The 14623-nt window shown below is 51.6% G+C and overlaps 1 long non-coding RNA gene across 3 annotated transcripts in view; it reads left to right on the top strand.

The window, feature by feature from the left end:
* LOC109552673 (uncharacterized) overlaps positions 1–14623 on the top strand; it is a 41837-nt gene that overhangs the window by 18206 nt on the left and 9008 nt on the right. For 2 of the 3 annotated variants that reach the window (XR_012326260.1, XR_002179573.3), the window contains exon 3: positions 12920–13072. The exons of the other annotated variant lie outside the window; for it this stretch is intronic. This is a non-coding gene — a long non-coding RNA (uncharacterized lncRNA). The remainder of the gene's footprint in view (positions 1–12919; positions 13073–14623) is intronic. 3 annotated transcript variants of the gene reach the window in all.

Here is a 14623-nt window from a genome sequence, read left to right as displayed (position 1 = left end):
AAGCACTCCAAGTGCTTGACATGCTTTATTTTACTCTTCCTGAACACTTGGAGTAGGTGGTGTCTTGACCCCCACTCTTCAGCTGAGGAAACTGAGGCACAGAGAGGTTAAATGACTTGCCTAAAACTACACAGCTAACAAGTGACAGAGTGGGGACTGGAGCACAGACAGACTAGTTCCTGAGCTGGCCTTTGAGTGGAGAGACCACACAGGAAGTTGGAGGCTCAGAGGCCTTTGGAGGGACCTGAGGCTCCTCTGGCCACTCCTGCCTGGCCTTGTTCCCTGCTATGCCCCCTGGAAGTGGCTGGAGGTGAGGAGGGAGGCTGGGTGGGGTGCTGAGCCGGAGGGGGAGGCTTTAGGGCCCAGGCCAGGGAGGCAGGGAAGGAAAGGATGGAGGGAGGGCCTGTGTCCCTCCAGAGCAGCTGAGGGGAAGATAAAGGCCTGAGGAGATGTAGCTAGGGCCCAGATGAGGAGGAAAGGAAGAGGCTGGGAGGCGGAAGGTACAGCTGCAAGGGAGGAAGCAGAGTCTGGAGTCTCAGGGGAGGGAGCTGGGGGTGAGCTGGGGATAGGCCAGGCCCTTGGCCCAGGGTTCTGGACCCCTGTCACTCCAAGTCTGGAGTCCCACAAGCGGCAGGACCCAGGACTGGGCAGAGGCGTTCCCTCAACAGATGCCCCTTCACTCTTGTGCTAGGCTGTGCTGGGGCTGCTGAGGTGAGCTCAGGGTCCCTGCCCTTGGTGGCTCACACCCTCTGAGCTCAGCTGAGTGACCAGATGGGCACTGTCTAGGGCATTCATTCATTCATTCATTCATTCAACAAATACCTATGGAGGGCTCACCATGTGCCAGGCTGGGCTCCTAGCAAGAAACGAAGTCCCTCTGAAGAGACACTGAGGTCCTCTTCAAGGAACCTCCAATCTCATGAGGAGATGAATTGAACGCAGAAAACAAATCCATGTACAGTATCACGTCAGACTGTAAAGCCTGTGAGGGGAGCAGAGCTGTTTTATGAGGGTAGTCAGGGAGAGCCTCTCTGGGGAAGTGACATTTGAACTGAAGGAGGTGAGGCAGCAGCCTTGTGAATCTGGGGGAAGAGTAGTCCAGGCAGAGGGAATAGCCAGTGCAAAGCCCTGGGGCAGGAGCGTGCCTGGCACGGCGGGGGGTGGTGAAAGACAAGGAGGCCAGCGTGCCTAGAGGCAGGTGAATAAGGGGGTGATAGAAGATGAGGGCAGACAGGGGTGGCATCAGGGGCAGGTCATGTAGGGCCTCGAAGTCTCCTGTAGGTACTTAGCTATTTCTCATGTGACATGGGGAGATTTTGGAGAGTTTTGAGCAGAGGAGTGCACGACCTGACTTGGGTTTTAACAGGATTCCCCCATCCCTCTGGCTGCTACTGGAGAAAAGAAGGGGAGGTGGGGCAGCAAGGGCTGAAGTAGGGAGCCCAGGAGGAGGCTGGTGCAGCTGGCTGTTCAGCAAGGATGGCCGCCTGGCAACAATCGGGGCTCTAACTTTCAATGGAACTAAGGACGCATTGTAACGTGGGTCAGGTACTATCCTAGGTGCTTGACATTTACTGCTCTTCTAATCCGCACTGCAACTTTTAGACAGGCAGGTTTTTTCTTACTGTGTATGTCCATTTATATCTGCACACATTATCTCTTCTTTCCCTTTTTTTTTATTGGGGTGAAATTCACATAACATAAAATTAATCATTTAAAGTGTACAATTCAGTGACATTTAGTACATTCACAATGTCGCACAACCACCTCTATGTGGTTCCAAAGCATTTTCATCACCAAAAGAAAACTGTGACCATTAAGGAGAAATCATATTTTGATTCTCATTTTACACATGAACACACAGAGGCCTGGCAGGTAGAGGCACTTGCCCCAGGTCACCAGCCAGGAAATGGAACAAGCTGGCTGCAGGTGTGGGAGAAACACATCGACAAGCTCCCTCGGATAGACTGGAGCCCCTTCGGTCCCCTTCAGTCACCCCTAGGTGACAGCATCAAACTGCCATCTAAGGAGGGTGCACCTGTGCCCCTCCTAGGCTTTTGTGGAAGGGGTGGGGAACATCTGAGGCCAGAAAAGAGGGAACCACTGAATAGTGGCCCAAGCACCCTCTCCCACATGGCATAGGGTAGGGAATGCCGGCTCTGGAGCCAGGCTGAGTTCAAGTCCTGCTTCCCCCGCCCACCAGCTGTGTGATGTTGAGCAAGACCCCTCCCTCCACCTTCTTCCTTTTCTGTAAAGTGGGGACAATAAGAGCACTCACTTTATTGGGTATTGGGGGAAGTGAGTTACCGAGGACTAGAGCTCAGTGCTGCCCATAGTATGTGCTCAGTAAACAGCAGCCCGCCTTCCCTTCTCAGCACCCTGCATTCCTAGAAATAAGTTGAGCAAATCCCTAAATGAACCTCAGTGTTGGGCCTTGTGAGCCATCTAGGAGAAGGCACCCTCTATTACCAGAAAGAACGCAGTCCATCTTGTAAGCAATCATTAATCCTCAAGGTTGAGAGAATGGTGCAGACTTTTTATATCAACTGTATCAGGATATAATTAATATAAAATCAAGGGTACCCATGTTATCCATTTAAAATGTATCTTTCCATGACTTTTGACAATGTGCACCCTGTGTAACCACCACCGGATCAGGATGCAGAACATTTCTATCACCCTAAAACTCCCCTGTGCCCCTCACCTGTCACTCCCACCTCCTGGCCCCAGGCTGCCACTAGTCTGATTTGTCACTGTTGTTTGGTTTTTCCTTTTCTAGACTTTCATAGAAGTGAAATCAGGAAGCGTGTACTCTTTTGTGCCTGGCTTCTTTCCTCATTTTATGTCTCTGAGATTCTTCCCTGTTGTTGCATGGATCAGCAGTCTGTTTCTTTTTATTGCTGAGTAGTATTCCACCAAATCTTACTTAAACATTTCCAGCGGGTCGTTTTTCATTCTGTGCAGAGCCTGCCCCCAGTGCATGTCCAGAAATCCTCTGCTTTCCCTTCCTGATCCTTGGGTGAAACTCCCTCCCACTGAAGGAGAACCCAGCTCTGCGTAGGTCCTGGGAGGGCTGGAGAAGCCCTCAGTCTTGGGGCAAACAAACTTCACTCTTGCCATCGTTGATTACTCTCTTAGTAAAACTCTGCCATCTTCTCTCCTCTGTGGACTCACTCCCAGGTGGTGTCACCCTGCCCTGTGACTTTAGTCCACTCGTGCCCTGATGACTCTTAAATGTAGATCTAAGGTGTAGGGAATTCCCTGGCGGTCCAGTGGTTAGGACTCCACGCTTTCACTGCCGAGGGCACAGGTTCAATCCCTGGTCAGGGAACTAAGATCCCGCAAGCCGCACAGCATGGCCAAAAAAAAAAAAAAGATCTAAGGTGTAGATCCAGGCTCTCCCCTGAGCTCTAGACACTGATATTTGGCTGCCCATCAATGTGCCCACACCTGTTCCTCCTGCAATTCTCTTGGACTCAGTAAAGGGCCACCCTTGAAGCCACTGCTCAGGCCCAGTACCAAGGAGGGACCTCCTTGCCTCCTCCCATCTCACCCCTGCTTCTTGTCCATCAACTGGTGCTGTTGGTCCCACTTCTAACATACCTCTGGAATCCCATCCCATCTCCCCAACCCCACCGTCACTTTCATCTGTCAGCTGGACTTTGATGTCAGGAACCCCATGCAGCTGCGTAGACAACATCAGTTTCACACTTGAGAGCTGATGGCCAGGGGCGGTTGTGGGCTTGTGAGGACACAGCTGGGGACCCCAAGGTCTAGATGTGAGTCCTGCTTATGTCGCTGTCCGTTGTATGATCTTCAGTAAGCTGCATCCCCTCCTGGTCTCAGTTTTCTCCTCCCTGAAGTGGGTATGAATGTGTCTGCCTCACTGGGCAGTGGAGAAGGTCCAATGAGATAACTTTGTCCGTGGTGAGGGGAGGGGAGGCCTCCAGCAGGAGGCAAGGATTTTATTCCACAGGTATTTATTGCACACCTACTTTGTGCCAGGCACTGTGCTTGGTTCTGGGGATGTGATGGCAGACAAGGATGTCACTGTCTTTGCTCTCAGAGCTTTACTGGTGGTAGGAGAATGGGGAGACAGAGGAGGGCACCCCTGGCAGGGGGCATGGCATAAGCAAGGGTGTGGAGGTGGGATGGATGGCAGTGCAGGGGTGGGAATGGGAGACACAATCTCCTGCCCTAAGCCGTGGGAGAACCCGTGAGAACCTCAGACATCAAATTCAGTTCAGGGCCCCCACGCAGCAACACTGGAGCCCCCTTTGTAGAGGCCAAGGAAGGAGCCCTCACTGCCAGGCTGTGGGGAGCACCTTCTTGCTCCTGTTGCACAGTGCCCCCTTGACTGGGAGCCCCAGGGTAGGGCCTTCCCCAGCAGGGACACCCCTCCCCAAGAAGCCATGACCTGGCAGAGTCTCTGGGATGCTCATGATGACATTTCCCACCTGGGCCCCCAATCAACTCCTGGTTGGCCACTGTGGGAATCTCACCTTTTGAGTCCCCAGGGCCCAGTTCTCTGCCTCCGAGGCTGGAGGTGAGACCATGCCCTGGCTTAGGAGTTAGCAAAAGACCCGTGTGTGTGTGTGTGTGTGTGTGTGTGTGTGTGTGTGTGTGTGTGTGTGTGTGTGTGTGTGTGTGTGTGTATGGGTGAGTACACGTGAGAGAAACAGGCGGAGACAGAGAATGAATCTGAGTGTGAGAGAGAGGTTAAGGTGAGTGTGTGTATGTGCGAGAGAGAATAAATTATGCGTGTGTGAGTGTGTACAGCATGAAAGATCACCCCTGCCCAGGCCAGGCAGCTGGACTAATGGTCCATTTCCCCCTGGTCCGGAGGCCTCGTCCAGGCCCCCAGCTGCCCTGATGGGCCAGGTCAGCCCCCCCACGGGAGCCCCCAGCCGCTCCCCACTCGGCTTTCCTTGTATTGTGCGCAGCCTGGTTCCTCGAGGAAATGGGGCGGCTGCTGGGTGCAGGGGCGGCCGCCAGCAGCCCCACCCCCTTCCCCCCATTGTCACTCCTGGCTTTGGCCCCTAGCCCCTGCTGCTCACACTAAAAATAGTCTTGTTCACAGGGAGACGGCCGCACCCCTGAGCGGGCTTCCAGGCTGGGCGTGAGGTTGGGGTTGCCAGGGCAGAGCTGTCCCCGGGGGGTGATGTGCCCCCATCGAGTGACCTGGGTCAAAGCACAGTAGGGCTGTGTGACCTCAGGTCACCTTCGTCCCCTCTCTGAGCCTCAGTTTTCTCATCTGTCAAATGGGGATAAGGACCCCTACCTGCTGGGGTTGCTCTTGAGAGTGAACAGAAGTGTGGCTGCGTCCCGAGGGCTCTGTTCTTGTCCGGTTGGGGGTTGGTGCTACCTGAGTATCTGGAGAGCCTGAGGCGAGAGGGCATAACATGCCTTTAACCTTGTTCCATTTTCAGTGGCTGGCAAGGGCCTCCAATTTCCCCCCAAACAGAGGAGCTGAGGTGCTGAAGAGCCCTCCTGGGAGTCTAGAGGCATCTGCAGGTGTGCCGTGTGAGACCTGGCAGGTGCCTTCTGTCTGAACCTCTGAGATCTGTGTGAGCTTACACTGTGAAGTTTGTGGCCGGGCTGGGACTTGAACCCATGTCTCCAGCTTCTGAGGGTAGTGTTTTTTCCGCTTTGGGGGGCTGCCTCCATGCTGATGATTCTACAGACTTCCTGGCTGCATCACCTTGTTTTTAGTCCACAAACATGATTCATCGCGAAGGAAGATGTTGGGCAGTGGGTGTTGAGCCCTGAGCTGGGGGCTGGGCAGCTCCCCTGGAGCCCGCGTGGGTGGACAGCTGCCCTCACTGTCCTGTGGCCACTGAGATGGGCCTGCAAAGGAGGGGTTATCTGTGTGTCTGTCTGTATACTGGGCTCTTTCTTTCTTTCTTCCTTTGTTCTTTTTTTTTTCAACCATGATATATTTCAGACATGGGTGCTGTTATATACTTTCAGGATCTGGAACTCTTAGAATTACTCTTGTCACAGTTGCAATTTTATATGTGTTTCTGTGATTATCTGCGTCTCCCACTAAGCCTGGACCTTAGGGCAGAGACTGAGACTTTATTATTAATTCATGTATCCCTCGAGACAAATACAGAGTGAATGTTCTCCTATGCAGACCCTGATTCTGTGCAGGTTTGTCTCCATCCACTTGTATTTGGGGATTCGTGAGGACGCCTTGTCACCTGGTTTTGATGTAAATCTTGTCCATGGGGTTTTGGTTTGCCAACTAGTTGCTTTGCCTGTTTTGATGTGGGGATTTGGGAAGATTCAAAAACTGTGTTTCCACCACAGTCACAGCCATCTTCCCAGAATCCTGACTCTTTCTGAATATTTATGCATATGGAAAAAAAATCAGTACTCAAGGTGTTGAGTGATGGGTCTCCCTGAGACCCTGGAGATAACCACTGTCCCCAGTTCGGGGCTCCTTGCACATCAAGCAAATGTAGGTACTCAGTCTGGTCCTTACACAGACACCGGTGTATCCTGCTTTTTGCATTGCACTTAGCACTGTGTTTTGACATCGTTCCAAGTCAGCATACAGAGTACTTCCCCATTTAAAACTAAAAATGGCTGCATATAAAGCAGGGACTTTTTGTACCATGGACCCCTTTGGCATCTGGTGATAGGATGGACCCCTTATCATAATCATGTTTTTTTAAGCACAGAAAGTAAAGTGCATAGGATACAAAGGAAGCCAATCATACTGAGATGCCATTACCGCAATAGCAACAAGGGTTTGTGATGCAGTAATAGACAAGCTTCTTTATTAATACATTAAATAAAAGGTGTGCAGGCAGGTATGGGGTCTCAGTGAGCTTAAACAATAATGGAGGGGTCTGCAAGTGCTGTGAAGTCAGACTTAAGTGTCTCCAGCTTCTACTGTGACAAGGTCACTGCTGACCCTGCCAGGGCTCGTGGTCCACATTTGTACTTGAAGGAAATGCTGCGTTTCGGTTAGAGGTTATAGTGAATATAAAGTTGTTATTTCGTTCCTATCCAAGTTCACAGAGCCCCTGAGTTCTGAACCCCAGGTCCAGAACCCCTGCTAAAAATTGTGGCTTCCCTCACTTTATTCAACCAGTGTCTTATTGAAAAGTCACCGTCTCAGCATTTCTCCAAGTCCCGTTGTTGCACAGATGGGGAAACCGAGGCCCAGGCTGGTGAGTGGACTGGGGTGGCAGAGCCCCAGGTCCTGACTCTGGGCCCAGGCGCTTGCCCAGCTCCTCCCCCACCAGGCTGGTCGCAGGGAATCCACCAGGAGCAGGTTGGCAGCTGGTGTCCTGTCCTGAGAGTGACCTGGCCCCGCCTGCGCCCTGCCCCCGCCCTGGCCGGCACAGCTGTGGATGTGACAGGAGGCTTGGCTCCGGTTCACCCAGGCACATTCCTGGCCCAGCCACTACTTTTTTTTTTTTTTTTTGGTGACTCTTTCTCCCACACCCCCAACCCTCACCCCCCTTTTCCTCAAAAATGCTCTGTCTCTCCCCAGAGGGTCCCTTTGGGCGGTGGCTCCTGGAGGGAAATGCGGCCTGGACTTCCTGGAACATGCGGAGCTGGAGTCCCAGTGCTGGGAGGAGGGAAGCTGCTGGCAGCAGAGCAACAGCCGCCCCCAAACATAACTGGGTTCTCTGGAGAAAGGGGGTGAGCTGGAGCCTCAGGGTTCCCATTTCATTGGGCCCTCCTAGAAGAGGCGCCTCCTGCTGCAGTGATGGGCTGCTGTGAGATGCACCCCCCACCCTCCGGGAATCGTGGCTCTGTGACCTTTGGGGCTCTGTGACCTTGGACCAGCCACACATTCCTGCTGAGCTCTGGTCTCCTTGCTCCTTAGTGTGGGGCCTGTGATCAGGACCTGCCAAGGCCTGTGGATGGTCCAGTGAGGGGATGGTACCGGCCCTTCCCAAACCCAAAAGCCCAGCACCAGCAAGCTAGGTGTTTGGGGGATGTCGGGGATGCAGGTTTGGGGGATACACTGGGGCAGGGGTGGGACTGGAGACCCTCTGTCCTCCTTCATTTATTCATGTGACAAATACTTGTTGAGCACTTACCATTGTGGGGCTCAGCAGTGAACACAGGAGACCGAGGCTCAGACAATCAACAGACATTTATAAAAACCCCCATACAGTCAGGAAGAGATGAGTACTGTGCGGAAAAGTAAAGCAGGGAGCAAGGGTTGGGGGAGGGCCTCTGCTGGGGGACAGGAGAGCCGAGGCATGAATGAAGGAGGCCGGGCTGCAGAGGGAGCAGTGGGTGCAGAAGGCTCTGAGGTGGGAGCAGGTGAGGGAGGGAGGAGGAGGCCTGTGCGGGGTGACGAGATGGACAGAGAGAGGCTGGGGGCTTGTAGCCCAACAAGGGCTTTGGCTCCATCCCTGGGAAGCCAACAAGGGCTCTGACACGTGCAGTGACATGTCTATAAACTAACCCACAGGGGTTGGGGGGCGTGGGGTGGGGCTGCAGGAGATGCTTTGAGACCAGGCATGGCTTCTTCCCAGCTCTGCGAGTATGGGCAGGGAGCTGTCCCCCTCAAGCCTCAGTTTCCTCCTCAGTAAAGGGGGGCTCATAGCACTCAGATGGCTAAGAAGAAGGACCATGAAGGGCATAGCTACAGCTTTCCATGGTGGGAACTGCTCTTTCTGTGAGTCTGAAGCCACTCGCTTGGGCAGAGCTGAAGGCTGGCTTTGAATGTGAGTGGAGGTGTGGCTTTGAATGAGACTGCTCAGCTTCTGGAGATGTGTGGGGTCATGACCTGGGATGAGGATACCCCTGAGTTGTCTGAAGCCCCTCTCCCTTTCTGGGTACAGAGCTGGATTTAGGGGAGCGAGGGTCAAGGAGCTGTCTTGAGATGTGTAGGCAGAGGAGGCTAGGGGTCCTCCTGGGTGTCTCTGCAGTCTCAGGACGCTCTTCCAACCCTTCCCCCTCCCTAGAGCGGGCTGGACCCATTGGTGTGCTCAGTCAGACTCCCTCTCTCCCGTCCTCAGCCTCAGTTTCCTCATCTGTGAGGGGAGCACAGCAAATCCCAGCCCTGGTGGGGACGGAGAGGGTTGGAAAGCAGTGGTTCGTCATGCCTGATGTGCTTGGACAGGACCCCCTGTCGAGGAGGAGGGACCCCACCTACCTGGGCACAGTGCTAAGTGCTGCCATGCATTAGCTGAAAGCCGGTGGGACCGTTTCACTCCGCTGCAATCTTCAGTGACCTCCTTTTGCTCTCCAGATGAAGAACAAACTCCTGTCACAGGTGCCCAGGCCTCCTGGCTCTTCCTCATTAATGCCAACTTTGTTCCAGCATCCAGGCCTTTGCATTGATTCCTATACCCTTCCCCCTTGGCCTAGTAAACTTCCACGTCCTGTTCAGCTGAGCTTAACTGCCTCTTCCTAGAGGAAGCCCACCCTGACCTGCAAACTAGGTTGGGTCTCACGTTCAATGGTCCTCATGGTGCCGCCTCTTGTCCTGGTAACACACATCACTTGTAATTTCATGGTGTGATTGTTACTTGGTTATTGACTGTCTCCATATTAAGACTGTAATCCATGAGGGCAGGGATGCTGTCTCATTCAGAACCGTAGCCCCAGCATCCAACACAGTGCCTGCACATAGTAGATGCCCAATAAATGCCTGTGGGGTGATAGAGGAATCCTCTTGACGACCAGGGGAAGGAGGTGGTATTATTCCCTTTTCACAGATAAGGAACCAACTGCACAGAGAGGTTAAGTAACACGCCCTAAGGTCACAGCACCAGAACAAAGCCAGAATCAGATGGTGTCTGTCTGGGGATGTCTCCCGGCCAGCAGGGCTCAGAATGTGGGCAGATGGGGTTATGCAGGGAGGAACTAGGACCATCTGGATAGGGAAGGGGTGTGGGGGTGAGCCCCACCCATCCGTGTTTTCTCCTCACTATGGTGGTTCATGGCTGTTTTCCTCAAGGGCGACTCAGGTGACCTTCAGGTTGGTCCCAGGGGCCGGCTGGGTGGAGGGCCCGGTCTGGCCCAGGCTGCTTTTCTCGCCATTTGCCTGCTCCTGGCTTCACGCACAGATTACAACTTCCCCTCCATGGCTGTCTTACGCAGGCCACCTCCGGCTCGCCATTGTCTCATTGTTTGCCGAGGGAAGCTCCAGGAGGAAATTAACCTGCTGCTCACCCCAAGCAGGGAGTTTCACCCCCAGTCCCCACTGGGAATGCCTGAGGCCTGGGCAGGAGGGGGTGGGGGCAGGTAGTAGACAATACAACAGGCAGCCTTGAAAGGAGTGAGCTTCCAGGCAGGGAAAAATGCAAGCGGAGGCCCCATTCCCTGGCAGATTTATTAGGCCCAATCACGGGCCAGACTGTGTGTCAGGGAACTGGAGATACAGATGCGAGAAAAAGATCTTCTTAAGTACCCTGTAGCTAATGAGAGGCCCTGTGCAGGGGCCTCAGGGTCAAATGCCTCTGAGGGCTGGGCAGCTAACAGAAATCTGAAGGCATGTGGGCAATGGGGAGTGGTGGGGCATATAGCAAAGTGAAGACTGCGGGCATCTCCTAACGGGCTTTAGATTCTGATTTCATTTTAACAAGGTGCTAAAGAAACAAAATGGATCCCCCAGACTGGTGTAGCCTGCAGACTCCCAGTCTAGACCTTTAGAAGGGAATTCTTGTGTTGGGGTGAAATTAGGGTATTAGTTGTTATTGGTGTCCCACACCTCGTCCCCTCAGCTCACCACTGATTTTAGCTGGAGCTGTGGTGGGCACTTCCCAGCATACTGACGTTATACCATTTCAAGCACCTCTCAGTCATTTGGCTTCTCTGAAGCCTTGGGAACTCTCAGCCAGGACTTGGGAGGAATTGACCCACCCAGGGGCAACCCTCCATCACAGGGTGAGGGCTGCGGGGGATGGGAGTTGGTAGATAATTGTCTCAGCCTCTTATCCACTGGAGGTGATTCCCTTTGGCTGCTCAGAAGGTTAGCGGTGAGATAGGGCACCTGTCACCCATGTCAGAAACTGACTCAGTCACTCCCTTTTTTTTTTTAATTTAATACATTTATTTATTTATTTTTGACTGCTTTGGGTCTTCATTGCTGGGCGCGGGCTTTCTCTAGTTGTGCCGAGCGGGGGCTACTCTTTGTTACGGTGCGTGGGCTTCTCACTGCAGCGGCTTCTCTTTGTTGTGGAGCACAGGCTCTAGGCGCACGGGCTTCAGTAGTTGTGGCATGCGGGCTCAGTAGTTGTGGTGCACGGGCTTAGTTGCTCCGCGGCATGTGGGATCTTCCCAGACCAGGGCTCGAACCTGTGTCCCCTGCACTGGCAGGTAGAGTCTTAACCACTGCACCAACAGGGAAGTCCCACTCCCTTTTTTTATTGCTTTTCCTCCCTTCCTTGTTTCACTCTCCCAGATCCCCCTTGCTTCCTGGGCTACTTGGCACCCAAATCCTTGTCTCAGGTTCTGCTTTTGGGGAAATCCAAATTAAGACAATCTCTAACGTTCTTTCTGAATACATAATATAAGGTTATGATTCTAACCTTATGTGATTCTCAGATTGAGTGACTAACTCTGTGATTACAAGTTTTCATAAATTGACCCATCTGTGATTCCAGAATGGCATCATTCTAATGTGGCCAAAACACACCTCTCAGCCATGTATTCAGACATGCAAAAAATGTTAACGCTCCATTTTCTATAAGGATTTTGCTTCTCCTGAGCTCCTATTTTTCCTGATGTCAAAAAATGCAAACTTCAATCAAATCTAGACAAAAAAATAGTCATTTCAGATTTGAATGAAATTGAGTGAGTCAAGATTTCCCCTTCCTCCCTTTTTTCCTGGGTTGATTTAAGTCCTGGATGGGTGGGAACATCTTGATATTGGTTGGGGTTCAAGGAGAAGGTCTGTGACTGGTATTTCTCAAGATGTAGCAGCCCACATGGCCCTCCGACGTGCCTCCCCCACTGGCACTGGGAAAAACCCCACCCATGTTAATACTTTGACTTCTAGGGTCAAAGAAACATAGTTCTTCCTGGGCCACTAAGGGTAAATACAGTTACAGCCACTCCATTCTTAGTCACCTGGGAAACGATTTGAACAATTTTTGCTCCTCACAGGGCCCTGATATGCAAATTCATCATTCAATCTAATACATTTGCTGAGCATCTACTGTGCGTTGGGCATTGTGCCAGGCGCTGAAGATACACAGATGAAAAGACAGGCATGGTGTCATTCGCAAACCAAATAAAGTGTATATGTTTATAACTTACATATCGTGGTGTCTGTTAGGAAGGAAACAAATAGGATGGGCAGAGAACGCCTCTTTGAGGAGTTATCCTTTAAGCCAAGACTAAGAGTCTAAGGTCAGGAGAAGCCACCAAAAGACCAATCAGGAAAAGGAGGTGTCTGAGTTGTATCTGTAGCTGTAAACATTTTGTAATGTTGAAGGCATCTCCTGTATTTTACACCTTACCTTTCCCCTGTTTGTTAGTGGCCTCCATCACCTTAGAGAGGGGATAATGAGGCAAAAATGGAAGACATTTTTTTCTGAGTCTCAAAGCCTAAGCTTTTGGTTTGGAAAAATGGTGGAATTTAGTCAAAGCCCTGAGAAATTTGAAGGTATGCCATTTATACCCTCAAGAGAAGAATAGATGAGTCAGAATTGGTTTTCCTCTTTAGGAAATGAGATAAAGATTATCTGGGAGGTGGGGAGAAAGGCAGTGTAGCAGAGATACTTAGTCGTCATGCAATTATCGGATTTCCCCTTCTTCTGTAGCTGCAGATGGCCACATAGCTGAAGACGACATTTCCCAATGTCCTTCGTGATTAGATGAGGCTGCATGACCAGGTTCTGACAGGGATATGTGAACCCAATGGTGTGTGCAACTTCTGGGTCATGTATTTAAAGAAAAAAGGGACATTCTCTCACCACTCCTCTTCTACTCCTGCCAGCTGGAGTTTGACATGGTGGCAGAATCTGGAGAGGCCATCTTGGACCACACGATGGAAGCCACATGTGAAGGACGTCAGGGCAACAAAGTGGAAGGAGCCAGGGTCTCTGACACCATGGGACTCCATATCAGCTGCACTTCTTACCCTCTACTGGTTAGTGAGAGAGAAATCAACTTCTATCTTTTTAGGACACAGTTTGGCCTGTGTTACACTAGCTGAACTAGCATCCCAAGTAATACAGAGGGTCGGATATAGGAAGCTAGGGAGTGATTAGGTACTGGTGTGAGACCCTGAAGAAAGAATACAGAAACCCCAGGTAATCTTAAGGGATCAGAGAGCAGGACTTAACGGTCCCACTCCTGGGTTAAACCTAAGGAAGCCATGAACCTAGATGTCTGAGTAGGTGTGCAGGCCCCCTGGACCAGGAGCCTTTCTGCACACACAGGGAGGTGGGGGAGTAGATGACCTGAGAGGAGAAAGTGAAAGAAGGCACCCAGAATTGACCAAGATTAAGTTTCTACCACTCAGTGGAATGGAGACTATTTATTTTGGATGTGGCCGGAGAGTTACACCTGCTGCACTTCTCCTCCCTCCTCCTGTCCCTTCTTCTTCCTCTTTTTCTTCTGCTCCTCCTCCTTTTTTTAAAAACAAAATTATTTATTTATTTATTTTTGGCTACATTGGGTCTTCATTGCTGCTCGCGGGCTTTCTCTAGTTGTGGTGAGCGGGGGCTACTCTTCCTTGCGGTGCGCGGGCTTCTCATTGCGGTGGCTTCTCTTGTTGCGGAGCACGGGCTCTAGGTGCGTGGGTTTCAGTAGTTGTGGTGCACGGGCTCAGTAGTTGTGGCTCACGGGCTCTAGAGCGCAGACTCAGTAGTTGTGGCGCACGGGCTTAGTTGCTCTGCGGCATGTGGGATCTTCCCAGACCAGGGATCGAACCCGTGTCCCACTGCATTGGCAGGTGGATTCTTAACCACTGCGCCACCAGGGAAGTCCCCTCCTCCTCCTTCTTCTTCTTTTTCTTCCCCTTCTCCTTCTCCTTCTTCCTCTTCTCCTTCTCCTTCTTCCTCTTCTCCTTCTCCTTCTTCCTCTTCTTCTCCTCCTCCCAGTACATTTTTGACTGAGCACCAAGACTCAGGTTCAGGTCCTAGCTCAGCCATCAGCCTGCTGTGTGGCCTTGAGCATGTTGCATCATTTCTCTGACCCGGGGTGTTCTCACTGGGAACATAAAGGGGTTGAACTCCAGGATGTCCAAGGTGGCTCTTTCTTCATTAATGTTCTGTGAATCTTCTCTGTATCTGATACTCAAGTGGGTTCAGGAAAAGTGTGAGAAAGTGTCTCTCTTCCAATTCACGGAAGAATTGGACACAAACACGTGGGCATACAGGTATATACACACTTAAACAAATACATGTGGATAACCAAACATCACAGTAGCCAAGAGGAAACATAGCATCAAGGTTTAAGATGCAGGCTTTGGAACTGAACAGACCAGAGTTTCACCCCCATCTTCATCACTAACTAGCTGGTGACCTTGGGCATGTCACTGTACTTCTCTGAGTCTTGACTTCCTCACGTTTAAACTGAGGGTAATAATAGCTACCTTTAGGCCTCTCATGGACAGAAAATGAGGTAATATATGTAGAGCACCAAGCTCAATGCCGAGCATATGGTAGGCACTCAACAAATGGTTGTATTGATGAAA

Source organism: Tursiops truncatus, chromosome 15 (assembly GCF_011762595.2).
Source record: "Tursiops truncatus isolate mTurTru1 chromosome 15, mTurTru1.mat.Y, whole genome shotgun sequence".
Lineage (NCBI taxonomy): Eukaryota > Metazoa > Chordata > Mammalia > Artiodactyla > Delphinidae > Tursiops > Tursiops truncatus.
The sequence above is the reverse complement of the archived record's forward strand: the minus strand, read 5'-3'. Positions and strand labels throughout refer to the sequence as shown.